This window comes from Pyxicephalus adspersus, chromosome 7, assembly GCF_032062135.1.
Source record: "Pyxicephalus adspersus chromosome 7, UCB_Pads_2.0, whole genome shotgun sequence".
NCBI classification, from domain to species: Eukaryota; Metazoa; Chordata; class Amphibia; order Anura; family Pyxicephalidae; genus Pyxicephalus; species Pyxicephalus adspersus.
The window spans coordinates 6,319,887-6,327,902 of record NC_092864.1 but is presented as its reverse complement, the minus strand read 5'-3'; the positions used below and the strand labels follow the sequence as shown (position 1 = coordinate 6,327,902).

Sequence of the window (8,016 nt, the reverse complement as noted above, 5' to 3'; positions counted from 1 at the left end):
TCAATGAAATAAAACTGTTATTTGACACATCTTATGGTTATCTCTGAACCAGAAAAAAAATTCTTCCCTGACTTGTTTTCACCAAAGATGGTAACCCAAGAACATTAAGAGGGAATGGTTTCCTGATTGCCCAGCCTGGGAGTTATATGGGGAACATGAGTTTTTAGGGATAGAGAAAAGACAGGATTTTTTAGGACACAGAGTGTTTTACATAAAACTATAAACCTTATTTCAATTGAAAATATTCTAAAACTAGACTGAGATGACCTATGCTAGTCCTAGTGCTGACATGGAAAACTAGGCTAGGTAACAGGTAAGTGTACGGTACAAGTAGTTTTGGTCCTGTTCAGAAAGCAATAGGCTTCCTCAGGGGTTTGTTGGGGAGTCCTTTTGAGTTGTGAGTAATAAGAGAGGTCAGATATCAAATATTTGTAACAGTATAATGGTCTTAGAATATTCAGATTGATGCTAATAAAGCTTACTTGGTAGTATTGCTGAAATGTTTTCTGTGGAGGCCAGTTGTGCTCATACTATTTGTGAAATGATTCGGTTATAAAAGCTGTAGTGCTTAGGAGAAGCAACTAGGGATTAGAAGAGGGCGTAAAGGGGATAAATAAAGTAAGTATAGTGTTTAAAGTAGTTTTTTTTTTTTTGAGATAATATCAATAGTATTGCTAGCATATATTGTAGGATATTCAACTTACAGTAAGGGCTAGCCCTCTTGTTAGAGATAGAACAGCCTTTGTATGGCTCTTTAAAAGGCCTTTAGGTGATGATTAGTGTTGGTCAAATAGATTACTATTCGATTTGACCGTTATTTGGTCGAATAGAGCAAAATTATTCGGGTGAACGAACGTGGAATTCGAACTCTATTAAAATCATTGGGACTGTGTAGAGCTTTTACAGCCTATAAATACATTTAAAAGACATGTCAACATTTCCCCAGCTCTGTACAAACTGTACAACACTGTACAAGTAAAAAAAATTTAGGAAGGCTTTATGTTGCTGGCAAGGCCATTTTATGGGGCAGTCAAAGGGAACATGCATCTGAGTAGAGGCAGAGAGGGCCACAAGGGGGTTCCTCTGGTCCACCAGGTTTCACTGCTCCATTAAAAGCCATACACAGGCTTCAGAGTACATGCAGAGGTATGTGAAGAGGTCTTTCAGTAAAGAAATTATCCAGTTACACGGCTCTGTTACAAATTAAATAGGCATCACAGAAGCGGGGACTGCATTCTTAACAGACTGGGTGTAGTGCAGGGTCAATGCCACCTAGAAGTCTGTAATACATTGTTTGTGAATGGAGTACTGACAGTTGGCAGCAGCAGGAGGAGGAGGTGGTGGGCACTGAGACGGTGCACAGACCGCACTGGTAACTGGCATCTAGAGCTAGGTGTAGTGCATCATCAATGCCACCTAGATGGCTGTAATGCCATATTTAGGAATGGAGTACTGAAAGGTGGCAACAGCAGGAGGAGGAGGCGGTTGGCCCTGAGACGGATCGTGGACATCATTGCTAACTGGCATCTGGAGCTGGGTACTGGGCAGGCGGCATCAGTAACAGCATAAGGAGGAGGCGTTGGGCCCTGAGACGCAGCAAGGACAGCATTAGAGCTGGAGGCCATAACCTATATGGACAGTGTGGAAGCAGTAGCTATTGGAGACATGAATGGATGAACGAGATTCTAATCCGTCCCTACCTACTATGTAGCAAAACCACGTGAAAGGGAACGGACTTGGCAGAATCAGTGGGGAAAGAGGACCTTGTTGAGCTTGAGTCTAGTCTGTGTGTTTTGGGTGTTTTGGAGGGGGTTAACCATGCCCCCACTTTTCTCCTCCCCTGTTTAGAGCTTACACTCTCTCTTGGTCTACAACCTGTCAGTTTCTTGGCATTTGCCTTGACAGGTGAGGGTGATTCCAGGGATTTTACTTGAATATGAATATTAAACTTCTTCATAATGAGAGCTCTTTCTGTTTAACAATATTTGCCAACCACATTTAACTCCTTAATATGCTTCTAATACGAAAATATGATATGCTATATATATGTTCAAAAAGTAAACTCTAGTGGCAAAGCTGTTCTCACATATTAATCCTTTAAAGTGAAATGCGCTGTCTTATATATCAACAAAATAGCAACATGTAAACAATTATTATTATTATTCTATGAACATGTAAAAATGTTCATAAAATAATAAATTGTTACATTATGTAATCAACATATATTATTGTTTAGGAATATTGGTGATGATTTGCTTTAATGGGTGACAGTTGTTTCAGATCAAACTTTTTAATACAATTCACTGGGATATCATTTTTCTTCAAAACATATCTTTATGTTATACAATTTCATTTTCTTTTCCTGAATCAGCTTTCTCTTTTTTCTTGGTTCTGTTCAAACTCTATCTCTATAAACAACGTAGGCTACATGCTACTTACTAGCATGCAGCTCCATTCAGATTATCTTCACTCTTTGAATAACTACGCTCATATGCTAATAGGAACAACTAGGATGAAATCTCGCAAGATTTCAGGAGGACCAATGTGTATCACTCAACCATCTATGCATTTATAAGTAGGATGTCGTCAGCATAAGTCCCTGCTTGAGGCTGTACTCCGGACACCTGGTTACAGACCTACCGATCACACTGAATCACCAATGCACTTATAGATGTTTTCCTTTTCCCTCTGGGGATCTGTGAAGTTTGGAGCTGGTGTACTTGCACATTCATGCATCTGCATATACATAATATTTGGAATTCTAACACATTAGAAGCTGGGAGGCGAAAATTATTTTTCCCCACCTCCACAGTAATACCACCTAATATCTTTTGGACTGGCAAAGCAAAAGTGACTAAGGTAAATGCACCATTATGGTTATACGATCTAATAAATTATGATAGGAGTCACCTTTATAGTCATTTTCTTAATCACTATCTATCCAAATATAGGAATTGGGATATTAGCACTTCATAGTCTTCATAGTTACCTGTTATGATACATGCTTTTTTAGTTACCCATCTTTATAAATTTATAATTCCTATAGTTAATAATCCTATAGACATTTCAAGAAGCTATAAATCATTAGCTCAAATTATCCGTTATATAGTTACCAATCAACTTCATGGATGCTCCTTTTTAAGGTTAATTACTTTCAGCATTCGTAGTACCACAGCCCCAGCTAGTAGATTCTGTGGACATAACTTTTTTTTGTTGTTTTTATACATATACACATATTTTAATTTCTGAACCGTAGACCTGTTAGCTTATGAGATATTGCTACCCTGTCATATACGATACTTTATATTTCCATACAAACTAGAAATAATGATACATATATACAGACAAATAATAATTACTAAGTCATCTGTCCAGAATATGCACATCTGTTTTCAAATAATTTCTTGTAGTAACAGCCACCCTATATATTATGGTAAGCAACTATAAAATATATACCTTGAATATTAACACAATTATAACAAGTAATATTAGAATAATATAATCACTATCTGATTTGTGTTTCCAGTGAACATATGTGTTTGAGAACCTAAAGATGCTTTGATCCAGCTGTCCCCCACTAATTTGTACAACTGATTATTGTAAGTAAATGCTTTCTAACATTAAAGACTTAAAATTTTTAGTTTTGTTCATGTAGGAATACGTTTGTGTATGCATGTGTACACATACATATATATAATTCCACCCTTTCTGCATCAATATGTATATATGTGATAATAGTTTATTTTTTCATTCAGACATACTTTTGGTCTCTGTCCGCTGAGAAAGACGAGAGGCGAAACGCATCGGGACCCTGGGATAAATACCCTGGTATTTTGGTTTACTGTTCAAACTATCTATCTGTACAGTTTGTTTAACCACAAACCATATATAGTATAGTTGATCTATGTTAGAAATAGGATTCAAATATTGTGTGAATAAATTTTATTTTTCAACAGAATTGCCGGTAAAAGCCTGCTATCTCTCACTGTGCTTTATATTTAGACTTACTCAGGCTTGGCAACTGTTAATTTCAATTATTTAAGGAGTCCCTTTTGGTAGAATCCATCTCCCCCTTTCCCTTCACTACTAACTATCAAATTACTACAACCTTATTCCATAAAGAAATGGCAGGGCACACGGTGCTCCACGCTAAAAGCGCACACCCTCACACCCTGATATGTAGTACTCTATTCAGCCAGTATCTTAGATTAAAACGCAACTGCACTACTGCAACAATTTCAAATGCCAGGCCAAACAATTACAGGAAAGATTAACTCAAAGAGGATACTCCAAACACCTCCTCAAAAAATCTTACCAGAGAGCCTTGAAGTATCAAAGAAAGAGCCTTATCTTTAAAACCAAGAATACCCCTACAGACAACTCATCTACGACACGTATCATTACAAGATATGACATGAATCAAAATTTTATCTGCAAAACCCTTGCCCAACACTGGCACATTTTGAAAGCAGACCCCAAAATTACCAAGTTTATCAGTGAAAAACCATCAATTACGTATAGAAAATTTCGGTCTCTGAAAGACCAATTCACATTCAACACACACCTTGGGATGAGCGAGAAGGCCTATGACAGTCCCATAAAATTTTCCTCGAATTTCCGGTGGGTTTGCGAAATTTCGGTGAATTGATTTTGTGAATTAAGGTAAAGTCAATGGGCCGACTTTAAACATTAATAGCAAAGCCCCTTAACATGAACCACCAAATTTGCTAGGTAAGTGTAAGAGAACAGTGGCAAAAAAAAAAAATACAAAAGTTAATAAAGACCTTGTGTTTTTCCAGAAAATGGCAGGCAAATGGATTTTTGCGTGATGGACAGCGTCCAGAGTGCAGCACAAACATTAGGACATTGAGAAATTGTGAACTCAACCCACTAGCAATAGTCTCTGCCATCAGAACAGCAGGAAAACGGGTTGCTAGCTAATGTGGGCCCCTCTATTGAATTTACCTAGCTGCACAAAATCTTAGCGCTATATAAATCCTGTTTATTATTATTAATAATAATAATATTAATAATTGCTAGCTGGCATCATGACCTGAATGACATGTGTTAGGAATGCCTTTGCACTTTGGTAACTTTCAGCACTTGGTAACTTTCATCTAGAGCTGGGTGTAGTGCATTATCAATGCCACGCAAAAGTGTACAATTTTTGTGAATGGAGTACTGGGCAGGCGGCAGCAGCAACAGCAGGGGGAGGAGGTGGTGGACCCTGAGATGGAGAGTGGACAGCCCTGGTAACTGACAGAGCTGGGTGCAGTGCATCGTCAATGCCATCCTGCAGTGTGTAATGCGAATATTTGAAATTTGTGATTAAACATAGATTGGCCAGGCCAAGATGTTTGGTGCTCCACCACTATTGCTGTGGTCTGTGGTGCTGGATGTGGTAGGAAGGTAGATAATATTGCTAGTTTGCATTATTAAGTGAATGACATGAATGCCAACCCCCAATCTTACAATACTTAGCTGAATAATTAGGCAAAGGCAATGGTACCTATCAGTGTGGCAGTACTGGGGGTTTTCCTCTGTAGTTTGTTGGCCTCCTTAAAGCAGCAAAAATGTAAAGAAAATTGCTAGCTGGCAAAATGGCAGGCATGACATTGGTGAAGAATTCCACCCTGGGACGTTATGATAACTAGCGGAAAAATTCAAGGCAGGCTCAGCTAACAGGGTGTTTGGTGATAGGCAGCCACAGACTCAGCACTCTTCTTGGTTGGCCAGTGAGTCCTTGTATCAGTCAATCAGTGACATCTGCAGTGGGGATATGATAGTTGCTAGTAACCCACCTTTTGTTAATTTTAAAGGTGAAGAGATTGACATTTTCCAGAGACAGCCGTGATCAGTTGTGCGTTACCACTCCGCCAGCGGCACCAAAGGTTCTTTCAAAGACAACACTGAATGCTGGGCGCGAAGGAAGCTTGATATATATATTTGTATTTTTTCTGGCTTTTCTGATAGCAAATGGGATCACAATTAAATATCTGTAATTTTTAATATAAAGACAGAAGTTGTTATGGCTTTTTTATCAGCAAGTGGGATTAGAATAAAATATCTATATTTTCTGAGAGAAATACGGAAACTTTTCTGGCTTTTTTGATAGCAGTAGGGACCTGAATAAAATATCTGTATTTTATTGTGAGAAATATAGAAGTGTTTTCGGCTTTTTTGATAGCAAGTGCTATCAGAATAAAATATCTGTATTTTTTGTGAGAAATACAGAATTATTTCTGGCTTATTTTATAGATAGAATGTGGGATCAGAATAACATATCTGTATTTTTTTAGATAAATGCAGACATTTTTCTGGCTTTTTTGATAGATAGCAAGTGCTATCTGAATAAATATTTGTATTTTTTTAGAGAGAAAAAAAAGAAGCTTTCTGGCTTTTTTGATAGCAAGTGGGATCAGAATAAAATATCTGTATTTTTTTGCGAGATACACCAAAATTTTTCTGGCTTTTATGATAGATTGAATGTGGGATCAGAATAACATATCTGTATTTTTTGAGAGAAATACAGAATTTTATCTGGCTTTTTTGATAGCAAGGGCTATTATAATAAAATATCTATATTTTTTTAGAGAAATACTTACATTTTTCTGGATTTTTTAAATGCAAGTGGGATCAGAAAAAAATATCTTTATTTTACTTTTTTAGAGAGAAATACTGATTTTTGTTCTGGCTTTTTTAATAGATAGCAAGTGCTAGCAGAATAAAATATCTGCATTTGTTTTGGAGAAATACAGAATTTTTTTGGCTTTTTTTGATAGTAGTTGGGACCAGAATAAATTATCTGTATTCCTTGAGAGCACCACAGAATTTGTTCTGTCTTTTTTCATAGCAATTGGGATCAGAATAAAATATCTGTATTTTATTAGAAGAATACAGAAGTGTTTTAAGCTTTTTGATAGATAGCAAGTGGGATCAGAATAAAATATCTGTTTTTTTTAGAGAAATACAGAATTTTTCTGGCTGTTTTGATAGCATGTGGGATCATAAAAAAAAAATCTTTAATTTTTAGAAAGAAATACAAAAATTTTTGCTGGCTTTTTAGATAGTAAGTGGGATCAGAATAAAATATCCTTATTTTTTTTAGAGAAATACAGAAATGTTTCTGGCATTTTTGATAAATAGCAAGTGCTATCTAGAAAAAAATAGCATTTTTTGAGAGAAATACAGACATTTTTACAGTTTTTTTGATAGCAAGAGGGATCAGAAAAAAATCTGTATTTTTTAGAGAAATACAGAAATTTTTCTAGCTCTTTTAATAGCAAGTGGGATGAGAATAAAATATTGTTCTTTTGAGAGAAATACAGAATTTTTTTGGCTTTTTTGATAGATAGCAAGTGGGATCTGAATAAAATATCTATATTTTTTTGGGAGAAATACAGACATTTTTCTGGCTTTTTTTATAAATAGCATGTGCTATCAGAAAAAAAATATCAGCCTTTTTTTTTAGAGAAATACAGACATTTTCCAGCTTCTTTGACAGCAAGTGGGATCAGAATAAAATATCTGTATTTTTTTTAAAAGAAATACAGAATATTTTTTACTTTATCAAATGATAGCAAGTGGGATCAGAATAAAAAAATCTGTAATTTGTGAGAGAAACAAAGACATTTTTCTGTTTTTTTTTTTATATATAGCAAGTGGGAAAAGAATGAAAAATATGTATTTTTGTGAGAGAAATACAGACATTGTTCTGGCTTTCTTGATAGCAAATGGGATCAGAATAAAATATCTGTATTTTATTGCCAGAAATACAGAACTTTTTCTGGATTTTTTGATAGATAGCAAGTACATTCAGAGTAAAATATCGGTATATTTTTGAGGGAAATACAGCAATTTTATTGGCTTTTTTGATAAATAGCAAGTGCTATGAAAATAAAATATCTGTTTTTTTGGGAGAAATACTGAAATTTTTCTGGATTTTTTGATAGATAGCAAGAGCTATCAGAATAAATATCTTTATTTTTTTAGAGAGAAATACAGACATTTTTCTGG

The 8,016-nt window shown here is 35.6% G+C and overlaps 1 long non-coding RNA gene across 1 annotated transcript; it reads left to right on the top strand.

Annotated features, from left to right (window-relative positions):
- Positions 1-2,660: 2,660 nt before the first annotated feature.
- LOC140334986 (uncharacterized) lies at positions 2,661-3,883 on the top strand. The gene is made up of 3 exons (XR_011921648.1): positions 2,661-2,859; positions 3,527-3,599; positions 3,756-3,883. It is a non-coding gene; the product is annotated as an uncharacterized lncRNA (long non-coding RNA).
- Positions 3,884-8,016: the final 4,133 nt, after the last annotated feature.